The sequence below is a fragment of the Sceloporus occidentalis genome, unplaced genomic scaffold (assembly GCF_023333645.1).
Source record: "Sceloporus occidentalis isolate IW3139 unplaced genomic scaffold, rSceOcc1.0.p SCAF_1, whole genome shotgun sequence".
Classification (NCBI taxonomy): domain Eukaryota; kingdom Metazoa; phylum Chordata; class Lepidosauria; order Squamata; family Phrynosomatidae; genus Sceloporus; species Sceloporus occidentalis.
In genome coordinates, this window is record NW_028316981.1 from 130,085,151 (window position 1) to 130,098,686 (window position 13,536).

Here is a 13,536-nt window from a genome sequence, read left to right on the forward strand (position 1 = left end):
TGTCTGGTTCTCTGAACTCATAAAACAAAAAAGTTTAGGGAAGGATGATTATAAAAAAAAAGTATTTAAAAAAAAGCCAAAAGAATGGCCAGTGGGAGAAAGGAAATAGCCTTCCCACCGACCGGGTTTTAAAAACGTACCTTTGCACCCCTTTACTTCTAATACTAAATTGCCAAGAAAGCCCCAGAATAGTTTCTCCTCAGGGTGGCCATATTACAGATATAATAAAGCAAAGGAGGCACACTTCAGTAACAAGAACAACAAGAAGTATGTAATATACTTCCTTAGAGGTCTTTAAACAGAGGATGGATGGCATCCGTCAGGGATGATTTCATTTAGATTTCCTGCATGGCAGGGGGTTGGACTGGATGGCCCTTGCGGTCTCTTCCAACTCTATGATTCTATATGAAGAGCTAGCGTGGTGTAGTGGTTTGAGCATGCGACTCTGGAGACCAGGGCTGGAATCCCAGCTCAGCCATGAAACCCACTTGGACAAGTCACACTTTCTCAGCCTTAGAAGGCAATGGCAAAAATCCCCTCTTCCAAGAAAACTCCAGGATAGTTTCGCCTTAAGGTCACCATAAGTCAGAAACAATTAGGGGGCACACAACAACAACTAACTTCTCCCATTGAATGTGTCTGTGACTCACTTGTTAAATCCACAGAACCCTTTGCAGAGCAGTTTCCCTCATGCCAGAAAACTTTCCCAGAGCAAAATATGTATTTTAAATTCTCTTTTTCTCTTCTTTAAACAACCCACCCATTCCCACAAGGCCTTTGTGGTAATTTCATATTGATGTTTTGTGCTTTCAAGTCCTTTCCAACTTATAGCAACAAAAGGCCTCCTTTTCCGTGTATGTCTTACATTTCAAGCTTCTGTCCAGGAGGAATCTCAAAGTGTCCTCCTTTTTTAGCATGATTGAGAAGCATTAATTTATATTCATATTAAGGGTTTTTAGCTTAAGTTTTGTATTAAGTGTTTTTCAGTCCAACATTTTTCTTGACTGTCCAATATTTTGTAGTGCTTTGTCCTCCTTTGCCCATGACCTACATTTTTTCCTGCATGTCTGACTTTTACAGAGCCTTGTCCTCCTTCGTGCTTAGGCAACCAAAGTTCTTCCTTTTCCAGGACTAATACTGCATTTCAATCTTCTGTCCAGAAGGATTTTCAGAAAGTCCTCCATGTGGAGCATCACTAAGAAGCATGAATTTGCATTTATATTAAATGTTTCTAGCTTTTGTTTGGTCATGTCCTACATTATTTCTTGAATGTCCAGTGTTTTGCGGTGCCTTGTCCCCCTTTGTGGTTAGGACAACAACTAGTCACCTTGTCCAGCAGGACTTTAAAATCAAGATGGGTCAGAATTAGCAACAAGAGGAAGCCATGATGCTCATTTGAGCTCCCAATTTAGCTAGCTAAATTTAGCCAAGAGAGAGGCAGTCAAGGATTACTCTCTCAGCTCCAGACCAATGATGAAGGAATCTGGGAGATGAAGTCAAAAACATCTGGAGGACCAGAGGTTGAGAACCACTGATCTAGACACTATATGTCTGTTCATGCAGCCTAAAATCACATTGATTTTTTTTAGATGCTGCCTCACACTGTGTTGACTCATTCAACTTTTGGTCTACTAGGACTCCTAGATCCCTTTCACATGTAGTCTCATTAAGCCAGGTGTCCCACATCCTATATCTATGCTTCTTCTTCGTGGTCTCTGCGAATACATACAAATGGCTTTCACTGCGCCTGCGCAGTGCAACCCATTTGTATGTATTCGCAGATGACCACTTGAAGAAATACTGTTACAGGTAAGCAACCTGTCCATTTCATTTCCCCCCCTAACTGCAATACCTTATATTTCTCCATGTTGAAAATAATTTTGTTGACTTTGGCCCAGCTTTCTAATCTATTAAGGTTATTTTGAATTTTGATCCTCTGCTCTGGGGTATTAACTACTTCTCCTAATTTGGTGTCATCTGTACATATGATAAACATGCCCTCTATTCCTTCATCCAAGTTGTTGATAAAGATGTTAAATAGCACTGGGCCCAGGACAGAACCCTGTGGCATCCCAATGGTTGGTTCTCTCCAGGATAAAGAGGAGCCATTGCTTGAGCACCCTTTGGGTTCAGCCAGTCAACCAATTACAAATCCATTTGACAGTTGCGTTGTCTAGCCCACATTATGGGGAACCTTGTCAAAGGCCTTACTGAAATCAAGATGTGCTATATCCACAGCATTCTCTTAATCTACCAAACTGGTAATTTTATTTAAGAGAGAGAGAGAGATAGAGAGAGATTAGATTAGTCTCATGTGACTTGTTTCTCTGAAACCCATATCAACATTTTGCAATTATGTTTTTGCCTTCTAAATGTTCACAGACTCTCTGTTTAATGATCTATTCTAGAATCTTTCCAGGTATTGATGTCAGACTAACTGGACAATAATTGTTGGGATCCTCTTTTTTTCCTTTTTTGAAGATGGAGACGTTTGCCCTCCTCCAGTCTGTTGGGACATCTCTTGTCTTCCAGGAGTTCTCAAAGATTATTGCCAATGGCTCCAAGGTTACATTTACCAGTTCTTTTAATATCCTTGGACGTAGTCCATCTGGTCCTGGAGACTTAAATTCATTTAGATTAACCAGGTATTCCTGTACTACCTCTTTACTGACTCTGTGCTGCATTTCCCCTATTCTTTCCTCTGCTCCTTAGGTTGAGCACCCTTTTCCTTTTCTGAGAAGACAGAGGCAAAGAAGGTGTTGAGTAATTCTTCCTTTTCTCTGACCCCTGTTAGCATTTTGCCATCTTCTCTGCGGCCCTACCATTTCCCTCTTCTTCCTTTTGCTATGGACATACCCTTTTTATTGTTCTTAACCTCTCTAGTAAGCCTGAGTTCATTGTCTGTTTTTGCTTTTCTGATTTTGTTTGAATTTCTCCTTTCTTCCATTTCTTATAAATGTTCTGTTTAAAACTTAGCTCAGTTGAAAGTTTTTAGTCATCCATCCTCGTTTCTTTAGACACCTCCCATTTTTCCTCTTCATTGGAACTGTTTGAAATTGTGCCTTCAGTATCTCCCTTTTGTGAAACTCCCATCCATCCTGAACTCTGTTCTCTTTTAGTATTCCTGACCTCAGTATTTCTCTACATTTACTGAAATTAGCTTTCCTAAATTCAAGAATGTGTGTCTGACTGTGCCTGGCTTCTCCTTTCCGCTGTATAATAAACTCCAGGAGAACATGATCACTCCCACCTAAGGATCCCACCACTTGCACATCATTTACCAGATCATCCCTGTTAGGATCAGATGTAAAATAGCCTATCCTCTTGTTGTCTCTTCCACCTTTTGTTCAATGAAATTGTCTTCCAGGCAAGGGAGGAATTTGCTAGACCTTAAAGTTTTGGCTGAGTTTGACTTCCAGCAAATATCAGGATAGTTGAAGTCACTATTACATCTCTCCTTTCTGAGTGTGTGGTCATTCTAGAAAGGCATCATCCAATTCCTCAGTCTGACTTGGCGGTCTGTAGTAGATTCCCACAATGACATCCTTGTTGTTTCCCTCACCTTTAATTTTTATGCAGATGCTCTCTGGCTTCCAGAATTTAAGTTCTGGATGTCTTCACAGGTGTAAACATCCCTGACATATAATGCTATCCCTTCCTGTTTGGCCTGCACTATTTGCTTTGTTCCCTCAATGACAGTTTGACTATTATCTCCAGTCCTTGAGGTACTCCTGCCTTTGAAAACACTCTCCACATAACTCAGTTTAAAGCCATCCTGATCGAATTTTTGAGACCATTGGCAAAAAATGTTTCTGCCAACCAGTGTGAGATGCAACCCATCTCTTCCCAGAAGTTCCCCCTCATGGAACTACAGCCCATGATTCAAGTATCCAAATCATTCTTGGCAACACCATCTGCAGAGCCAGTTGTTCTCATCTGCTATTTTCCTCTCCCTTCCTGAACCATGTTCTTCAACTGGGAGAAGATATGAGATAACAACCTGTGCATCCAGCTCTTTCAGCTTCCTACCCAAAGCTTCATAATCCCTTCTGATACTCTGAAGGCTCGCAGTATCATTGGTTCCCACATAGACCAAAAGGAAGGGGTAATGGTCAGTAAGCTTAACAAGTCTTGTTAGCCTCTCTGTCACATCACAGATTTTTGCTCCAGAGAGACAATACACTTCCTGAGACATCTTATCAGGACTACAAACCACTGCTTCTGTACCGCTCAGCAAGGAGTCCCCCACAAGCCACTACACGCCTCCTCCAAGACTCAGCAGCATCATTTCCCTGTGCCAGCATCCTTTCTACCAAGATTTCCTGCATTCCCCCTGAAGTCTGTCCCTGCTGCTTTCCCTCATTATTCCTGAAAATGGAGAGAGCTTCAGATTGCTTTTGTAGCTGCAAGCAACTGGAGATTACAGTTGCAATGTATGATTGTTAATATATTCAATCAGTTTTGACCAGTCATCATAGAATGTGTCTTTTCTCTTGTGTTTATTACAGTTTCTTATTGTATAGGAGTTTCCCCATTACACAAAAGTCCCACATTCTTTTCCACCAATTGTCTTTTATTAGATCACCTGATTTCCAACATCTAGCTATTTCTAGATGTTCTGCTATGAGGAAAAAAGCAATTATATTTCTGTATTTCAGGTTACTGTTAGCATTAGCATAAAAGGATAACAATAAAAGAGCAGGACAGAAATGAATAATTTCATCTGTAATACAAGATATCTGTCTAGAACCACAGTCCAGAACTTGTTCACATTGGGGCAATCAAGCCACACATGTTGATATGATCCTGTAGCTCCACAGCCCCTGGTAGAGCATTTTTAATTATCCTGGAAAGCTGGACTGGTGTTAAATACGACTTATGAATAATTTTCAAAACTCCTTCTTTTGTTATCAGCTGATCATGATTTATATGGGGCAGAGGACCATATACGGGACCGAGCTGCATCTGATATCTCTAACTTGAGATCTGATTGCCAAGACTTTTGCACAGAACAACCTTGTCCATATGTATATTAAATTAAGTGATTGCATATAATTACAGTTGGCCCTTGTTATACAGGGATTTTTTGTACACTGATTCAAGCATCCATGGTTTGAAAATGTTCCAAAAAAGTATAAATTTCAAATATCAAACCTTGATTTTCCATTTTTTATAAGGGACACCATTTTGCAATGCCATTATATACTTGAGCATACACGGATTTTGTTATACACAGGGAATCTTGGAATCAAACGCCAGCGTATAACATATGCCCATTTGTTCCAAATAATCAGGGATGTGCACAGAAAAGGGTTTATGACTTTTACTAACTTCTGCCTCATGGTATGTGAATATAGGTGTGGATTCTAATGAAGAGATGTCTTTGATTTCTGTGCTGACCTACAGTATCTGGTGTTATAATTTTCTTATATTAGGTTGGTGAGATGACTCATTTGGAAAAATTGAAAATAGAGTGTCAGATCAGGAATTGCCAAGCCACCGTATTTGGTGTTGGTATGTCTAGTAAATTTAGGAAACCTGGGTCTTTTCTTATTTTTTAAATTTTTTTATTAAATCTTTTAAAATCATTACATAGAATCATTAAAAAAATAACAAACGTTGTCAAAAAATTTCAATCACAACATACACCAACTCTTATTTTACACAAACATATAATTTCAAACCTATTCACCTCTATACAGTCTTATAATTTTAACAATCTGTCACTGATTTGAGCTCTTTGGTAATGATGGCCATTCACTACTTCCCTTTTCTATTCTATCAACTTAGTGCCGTCCTTTATTCCCTTCTCTATTACTTTCTTCCTCAAACACTCTTCCTTTTCTCCTTCCTTCCTTCCTTCCTTCCTTATCTCTCCTCCTTCTTTCTATTCTCTTCACCCTCATTTCATTTCCATATCCTCTCACCCTCATTTCACTTACTCTAACCCTCAATCACTTTCTTGTACCCTCTGCATTCTCTCTACATTCATACCTTACTTCCTTTCCATCATCTGCCAATTTGTCTTTCCCTCTGATGTTGGCTTTCTATTGTTGATATGTTGTTGTTAATCACACTTGCTTAGATTATTATAATCTCAATTCAGTTGTTGTAAAGATTTCTGGATATTAATTTGTAAGCCCAAGTATTTGCCAAATACAAACACTAAAAAGATATTCTGTTAACCCTGAAAATAAGACATAACCATAAAATAACCCGTAGCAGGATTTCTAAGCATTTGTCCAATATAAGACATACCTTAAAAATAAGACATAGTGATAGGACCAGCGCGGAACGGAAGGGGGCGGGAAGGAAGTGGAAAGATTAGGGCCAGTGGTACTAAAGGAAAGGGAGTCACAAAAAATTCAGGATGGAATTCCGGGTTTGGAGAATTATGACAATGTTCCAGAAGAAGACGACTTTACTATGGCCCATTAAAGACTGCTCCTTTTCGTGGTGGATTGGGGCCAGGGCAATCTCACTGGCAGCCCTGTGGCCCCAATCCATCGTTTTCTGGGCCATGGAGAAGCGGCAAAATGCCGTTTCTCCATGATCCGGAAAAGGGGTGTCCTTGGGGCTTTATGCCCCTGAACACCCCAGCCCTACAGAAGAGAAAGGAGCAGCCCTTTCTCCTCAGGATCATTGGCAGGGCCGTGTTGTTGCCGCGCCAACAATCTGCTGGCAAGAAGCTGCCTAGAGCAGCTTCTTCTTGAGACGTCATAAGGGCTGCAATGCAGCCCTTACGACTTCTCTTTGCGTCACGGACATGTGGATGCTGTGCATCGTGCACATCATCATGGTGGCATCCGCACATTCTACAGTTCCGGACCATGCAGTTGCCGCACAGTCTGGAACCCTAGAATTGGCAGCGGTACACTACTTTATGCCCGTGTGTATCAGGCCTATATTTGAATAAATGTAGATTCTTGTACCGAACATGATAAAAAATAAGACATCCCCTGAAAATAAGCCATAGCGTGTCTTCTTGAGGAAAAATAAATGTGTCTTATTTTGGGGGAAACACTACCACCATTCCACACTGTCAAATGCTTTTAGCACATCCAGATATAAGAGAGCTAGTGGTGTTTTAGACATGATGGATGATATTTAGAACTCTGCAGATTGAGTCAGTCATGCCTCTTACCAACATGAAGCCTACCTGATCTGAGTTTATGTATTCTGGTATGAAACTGTTTATTCTGGCAGCTAGGATTGGGGTAAAAAGTTTTGTGTCTTGGTAAAGAAGTGCTATAGGACAGAAAGCTTTGGTTTCAGGGTTCTCCTCTCCTGTTTTAGGAATGGGAACTATGCGAGTCCTATACCAACTTGCTGGGGTTTGACCAGTTTTTAAATTTTCATTGATTAAATTATTTAAATGCTATTTAACATTTACATGAAACCGCTGGGAGAGATCATCCGGAGACACGGGGCGCGGTGTTATCAGTACGCTGATGACACCCAAATATGTTTCTCTGTGTCTCCGACTGATGCAGTGACCAGGGATGGCATCTCTCCTCTAGATGCCTGTCTGGAGTCAGTAATGGGCTGGATGAGGGAAAACAGACTCAGCTTGAATCCAGAGAAAACGCAAGTACTCGTGATAGGCTCCCCTGGCCTGGGAATGGAGATTTGTCCACCTGTCCTGAATGGGATCACGCTTCCCCTGAAGGACTCAGTTCGCAGTCTGGGGGTGCTCCTGGACTCGTCGCTCCACCTTACATCTCAGGTGGATGCGACAGTCAGGAGCACTTGTTATCAGCTTCGGCTGATCCGCCAGCTGCGACCCTTCCTAGGCCGGGGGGACCTTGAAACGGTAGTACATGCTCTGGTGACCTCTCGGTTGGATTTCTGTAACATGCTCTACATGGGGCAACCCTTGTACCAAACCCGGAAGCTTCAACTAGTACAGAACATGGCAGCAAGGCTAGTCACTGGATGCTGCAGGACTGGCCACATAACACCTATTTTGCAAGATCTTCACTGGCTGCCCATTCGCTTCCGGGCGCAATACAAGGTGTTGGTTATTACCTATAAAGCCCTAAATGGCTTGGGCCCAGGGTACTTGGAGGACCGCCTCTCCCCATATAATCCACCCCGCACTCTCAGATTGGCCGGGAAGCAATTGTTGAGGGTTCCTGTTATGAAGTACACCGTGACTGCACAGATGGTGTTTTCCATCTCGGCCCCGCAGCTTTGGAACTCTCTTCCCGGCGAGCTCCGCTCGGTTACCTCCCTTGACCTGTTTAGGAAGAAGCTGAAGACCTACCTCTTCCAACAGGCCTTCCCCTAGGTATTGTGATATCTGCTCTCTCCCCATTACACTAGCACTTTTGAGCTAGTTATTGTGATGGTTTTAATGTTTGTAATTTTTATCTTGTTTTTAAATATTGATGTATTTTTGAGATTTTATAATGTAGATACTGTTGTAAATTGTACATTGTTTAGTACCCCTGTTGTAACCCGCTTTGATCTCCCTGGAAAAGCGGGCTATAAATAAACAGTATTATTATTATTATTATTATTATTATTATTATTTAAATGAGATGCCAAGTCATCATAAAGCAATTCCCCTGAGAACCCTCTGGGCCAGAGGATTTCCCAGGCTGTAGCTTAGTTATAGCTTTCTTTATTTCTTCTAATTGCATAGGTTTATTTAGCAGAAAGGTGTATGAAGGAGCAAGTGTGCGTGTTTTTTTTAGCTTAAGAGATCCCATCCAGTTATTTAAATTTAAATCTGCTGGAACGTCAGATGTATATAGTTTTGAATAGAATTTATGAAATTCTTCCACAATTTTTTCAGGGAGATTTTCTATAATTCAATTAGAAGTGGTAATAGAAGAAATTATCAATTTTTCTGCTTTTCATTTTCCTGCTCTGGCATGGAGACAGGAATTCTTGTTTTTAAATTCGTATTATTGCTGTTGTTGTTTATTTATATAGCACCGTAAGTTTGTACGATGCTTTACATAATCATCAAACAAGATACAGGTAAACCCTGCCAATGGTGTACAATCTAAAATCAAAAAGCAGCAAAAATTATAAAGTAAACCGTGCCTGCGCCATACACGGGCACGCTATACGTAGCTTTAACCTTACGCGGAAGGTTAAGCCACTGGGGAATGAATGGCGTGCATGCCATGCCAAATGCAGAAACGCTCCCCCATTCAAACTAATGGGGTTTGAGCTTACATGTTTTTCCCCATATGCAGGGGGGTCTGGAACGGATCCCTGCATATGGGGAGGGCCCACTGTAATGACCTTATCATTAAAACAACTCTAAAACAGTAGACTATAAAAACAGTACACACTTAATACACACTTATCTAACTATTGTGAAAACAGCACTTGCATAAAGAAAACTCTCTGTGCATATTCTTCTTAAACATGGCAGGCTTGATCCCCTCAGACGTGTTTGCTGGGCTTTCAAATTTCATTCCCTTCTGACGAACAGAAAGCAGTTTGTTGATTTTTAGATGAGTCTGGTTTAATGAGTAGTCGGTGGAGTGCAGGAGCCACAATTCAGAGTCTGGGATGTTCAAAAAAATTCAGCCAAACTGCACCATTCTACCAGACCTGGAGTTATGGCAAAAGCCTTTTAGAGCTGTACGAAATCAGCTCCTTATATCAATGTCTAGCTGACGAAGATATAAGCGGGTGGCCATCTGGTGGATTGCCTTGGTGTTGGCAGAACAGAAAGCAGTTTCCCTGCAGCACCAGATTAAAGGCCAAAGAAGAACTGTTAAAATGACAACATGAATTTCAGTTACTCATGGGTAGCAAGATCCTCAATTCAGGGTGTGGATTCTTTTCCTTTCTTGTCTTCTTTTCTCCATTTGACTGTTCGCCATTCTGAGCTTTCTTGGGCCATAACCATTCGATTAGAAAAGAAAATTTCTTGCTTTATTTCCCTCTCTAACTCATGGGGGGCATTGATGTCAGGAGCTTCACAGACAAGCAGCATTTGTTCTCTAGAAGTCCAAGACCTGATTGTCTCACCTTGAGTAATTATCAATTTAAATGGGAATCTCCACTTGTATTTCACACCTGCTTGTTGTAGTAGGGTTGTGAATGGTTTGAAGGTGTGCCTCTTTTGCAGAGTTTCAGAGAATAGGGATCTTGAAATACTTGTTATTTGTGGCCTTGGTAGGTGAGATCAGAGATACCATACTTTCACTTTCTACTGATAGTGGGGCAAATAGAATAACAATGTCCTGTGGGGAAGTATTTGATCTGTAATACAAGGTTAAGGATCTGTTTGACCTTTCAATATCAGATGGTTTAAGATGCAGGTCTGGACAGATACTATTAATCCAATTAATCAAGAATGACAGTAAGTCATCTCATTCTGCATGTTCCACAACCCATCTTAAGTGTATGTTCAGGTGTTTTGCTTGATTTCCCAGGATTTCAGCCTTGTTTTGGAGGTAATAATTTACCTGCTCTAGTTTCTATATTCTGTCTTCATGTAAAGTCCCCTGCTGAAGAGCTGCATTTGCTGTCTCTTCTATATCATGTATATGCCTTGTAAGTGCTGATAATTTTGCATATAGAGGTTCAAGTGCAAGAGCCCAGTCTTTCTGGAGACCTCTTACTAAGTTATCTCAAAGCTTTTCTAAAACTTCAGGGAAAGGTAGATCCGAAGATGGAGTGTGGTCTCCTCTCCCTCCTTTACTCCCTCTGTTTGATTCACATATTATGACAGTTTGTCTCGGTGAGTGTGATTCTTCTGGTAGGATTTTGTGTTCTTTAGCCAAGGGGTAAAATCTCAAAATTCATTAATTGGTGAGGCATTTTCTTCCTTGCATCAGGTATGCTGTTTTGAGATTCAATCTCCAGTTAATTAGACCCCAATTGGGAAAGATTGTTAAGATCCAGCCCTGCTCTTTCTTTATACAATGCCATGTTGGTTGGCTAGCCACACATACCCTTTTATTAATCTTTCGTAAAAATAATATCCTATAATCCATGTTTCTGGAAAAAGATGGCTTTGTTGGGGGTATGTTTTGTTGTTGTTGTTGCTGTTCCTGAAGTTTCCTTTTAAAAATTTCCTGAGCCTTCACATCTCACATCATTACTTAGCATCTATGACTATCTCTTTGATAGTTTGTTCTTTTATGGTAGGTAAGACCTGTGTGGAGGCAGAGACATTTATGATACAGAGCACTGTGGAGGGACAATGTTTTTTTCTTCTTCGTGGTCTCTGCGAATCACACAAATGGGTTTATTCTGCGCCTGCGCAGCAATCCTCAGAAACTTCTAGAATCTCCAGGCAGAAAGCAATGTATCTTTTTGCAACTTTTTGGCGGTAGCCCCGCCCACCCATATATAAGGCCCCTAGTGGCCCGCTCCTCTTCAGTTCCTTCATTCCGCCGCGCTAAGCAGCTTGAGGAACTTCGCTTGCATCTTGTTGTTCTTTCGATTTGAATCTCTGGCATTTGACCTTCGGACTTTCACTTGACCATTCTTCGGACTTTCCCTGTCGGCTTGTCTTCTTCGTGATCTTACAGCTTGACCTCGGACCGGTAACGGACTTGATTACCATGGCCTCGTTCAAGCAGTGTACTAAGTGCGGGGTGAAAATCCCTAAGGCCGATGGCCATGAAAAATGTGTCCTTTGCCTGGGGGAGTCCCACATTCCTGGCAACTGCCCCCACTGTAAAGCTATGTCGGCCCAGGCCCTGAAGAACAGGGACCAGACACTTAAGGCTGCGCTCTACGAGAAGGTTTTGAGCCAGCCCAGTGGTTCTGGAGCCTCTGGAGACGCGGACGCTCCCAGAGCCTCTAAGAGGAGAGGGGACAAACGCTCTGACCACGAGAAGAAACGGGCCCGTTCTTCATCTCCGCCAGCCAAGAGCCGTCGCAAGGGCCCTCCAAGTACGGTCTCAGTGCCTCCACCTGAGTCGAGGCCAGCACCGTCTACATCCCCAGTAGCCGAGCTGGCGAAGACCCCAACTCCAGTACCGGCGTCTTCCCGGATTGTACCCTTAGAGCCCAGGGTCCTCCTTGCAAGCCACCTCTCTGCACCGGCGGACGCCCTGCAGATCGTGGACTTGGGTTCTGAGTCTGAAGGGGAGCTCCACGACTCCGATGCTCCCCTATCCCCACAGAGAGCCAGACCCCGTTCTCCCTCTCCTGTGGTAAGACCACGTCCCGCCATACGGGACAGAGAGTGTCCCCGCTCCCCCCCGAGGAAGGATCGGCCGCACTAGGGGCTGAGGCGGATGCTGCCTTGGATCCGGACCGTCCAGACTCCATGGAACGAGACCAGGATCTGTTTGATGCCTTCCCGGATCTCGTCTTCGACCACCGTACCGGGCAATACCTTATCCCGGTAGATCCGTCCCGCCTACGGCGCAACATCTGGGACTACTCACGGGACCGTCGCCACACTGATGCCCCTCACGGTCTGGATGACTTGGCCACTACCGACTTGTCGCCCAGGAAGCGTAGCAGATCTCCATCAAGATCCAGATCGAGATCCCCACGCTCTGCGTCACCCTCCGACGATGATGAGGCTCCATTCGTCCCGGAGGGACCTGCGGTCCCGTCCCCCACGGACGACGTCAGGTCCTTTGCTGACAGGGTTATCCGGATGGCGGATGCCCTTAAATTGGAAGTCGCCCATCCAGAGGACGACGCCCTCGATCCGGTGGAGAGGAGGATCCACGGTTCTGCCCCAGCTCCACCAGCCTTGGCATATCTCCCATCACTAGAGAAAATTGCCAAGCGCTCCTGGGACGCACCGGCCACCATCCCGTCGACGTCCCGTAGGATTGAAAACCTCTATCGGGTCACTCCTTCGGCGCCTTCTTGGCTCTCCAACCACCCCAAGCTCAATTCGGCTATCGTGGAAGGAGCCCAATCCGTCTTCGTCCCAAAGTCCTCGTCTTCTCCAGTTGACAAGGACAGCAAAAAACTGGATGGGCTAGCTAAAAAGTTTTACGCCTCAGCGGCCCTGGATTTGAAGGTGGCTAACTACACGGCCTGCATGGGAGCCTACCTGCAGTACCTCATAGAAAAGATGGACCCCACCATCGCTGACCTGCCGGATGATAGGAGGCGGATGATGTCTGCACTGAGGAATGAGATCCACCTGATAGGCGGACAGCAGATCATTTCCGCGAGGCACTCGACGGACTGTGCGTCGAAGGTCCTCTCCGGCTCTATAGCCCTCCGGCGCTACACGTGGCTCCGGTCTTCAGACCTCACTCCACAAGCGAAGGCAGCCATAGAAGACATGCCCTTTGACAACTCGGGCTTGTTTCACCGGGACACGGATGAGAAACTCAGTTTCCGTTATAGGATGAAGACTGCCGCCAAAAAGCACGGTATGTCATCCTCCACATCCAAGTCCCCCCGACAGAGGTACACTAGTCAGCGCCCCTGGCACCCAGGCGGCCACTACCGCTTCCAACCACAGGACCGTCCCTACCATCAGGACACCCAGCCTCAAGGCCGATCCTCCCGATCACCTGCTCCTCCAACAGACAGGCGTCAATCTTCCCAGCCCAGATACCAACAGGGCTATAGGAAGAA

At 43.7% G+C, this 13,536-nt stretch overlaps 1 protein-coding gene across 3 annotated transcripts in view; it reads left to right on the forward strand.

Annotated features, from left to right (window-relative positions):
- The window catches only part of LOC149322142 ((E3-independent) E2 ubiquitin-conjugating enzyme UBE2O-like), a 148,506-nt gene that overhangs the window by 89,493 nt on the left and 45,477 nt on the right, over window positions 1-13,536 (forward strand). The window lies entirely within an intron of this gene.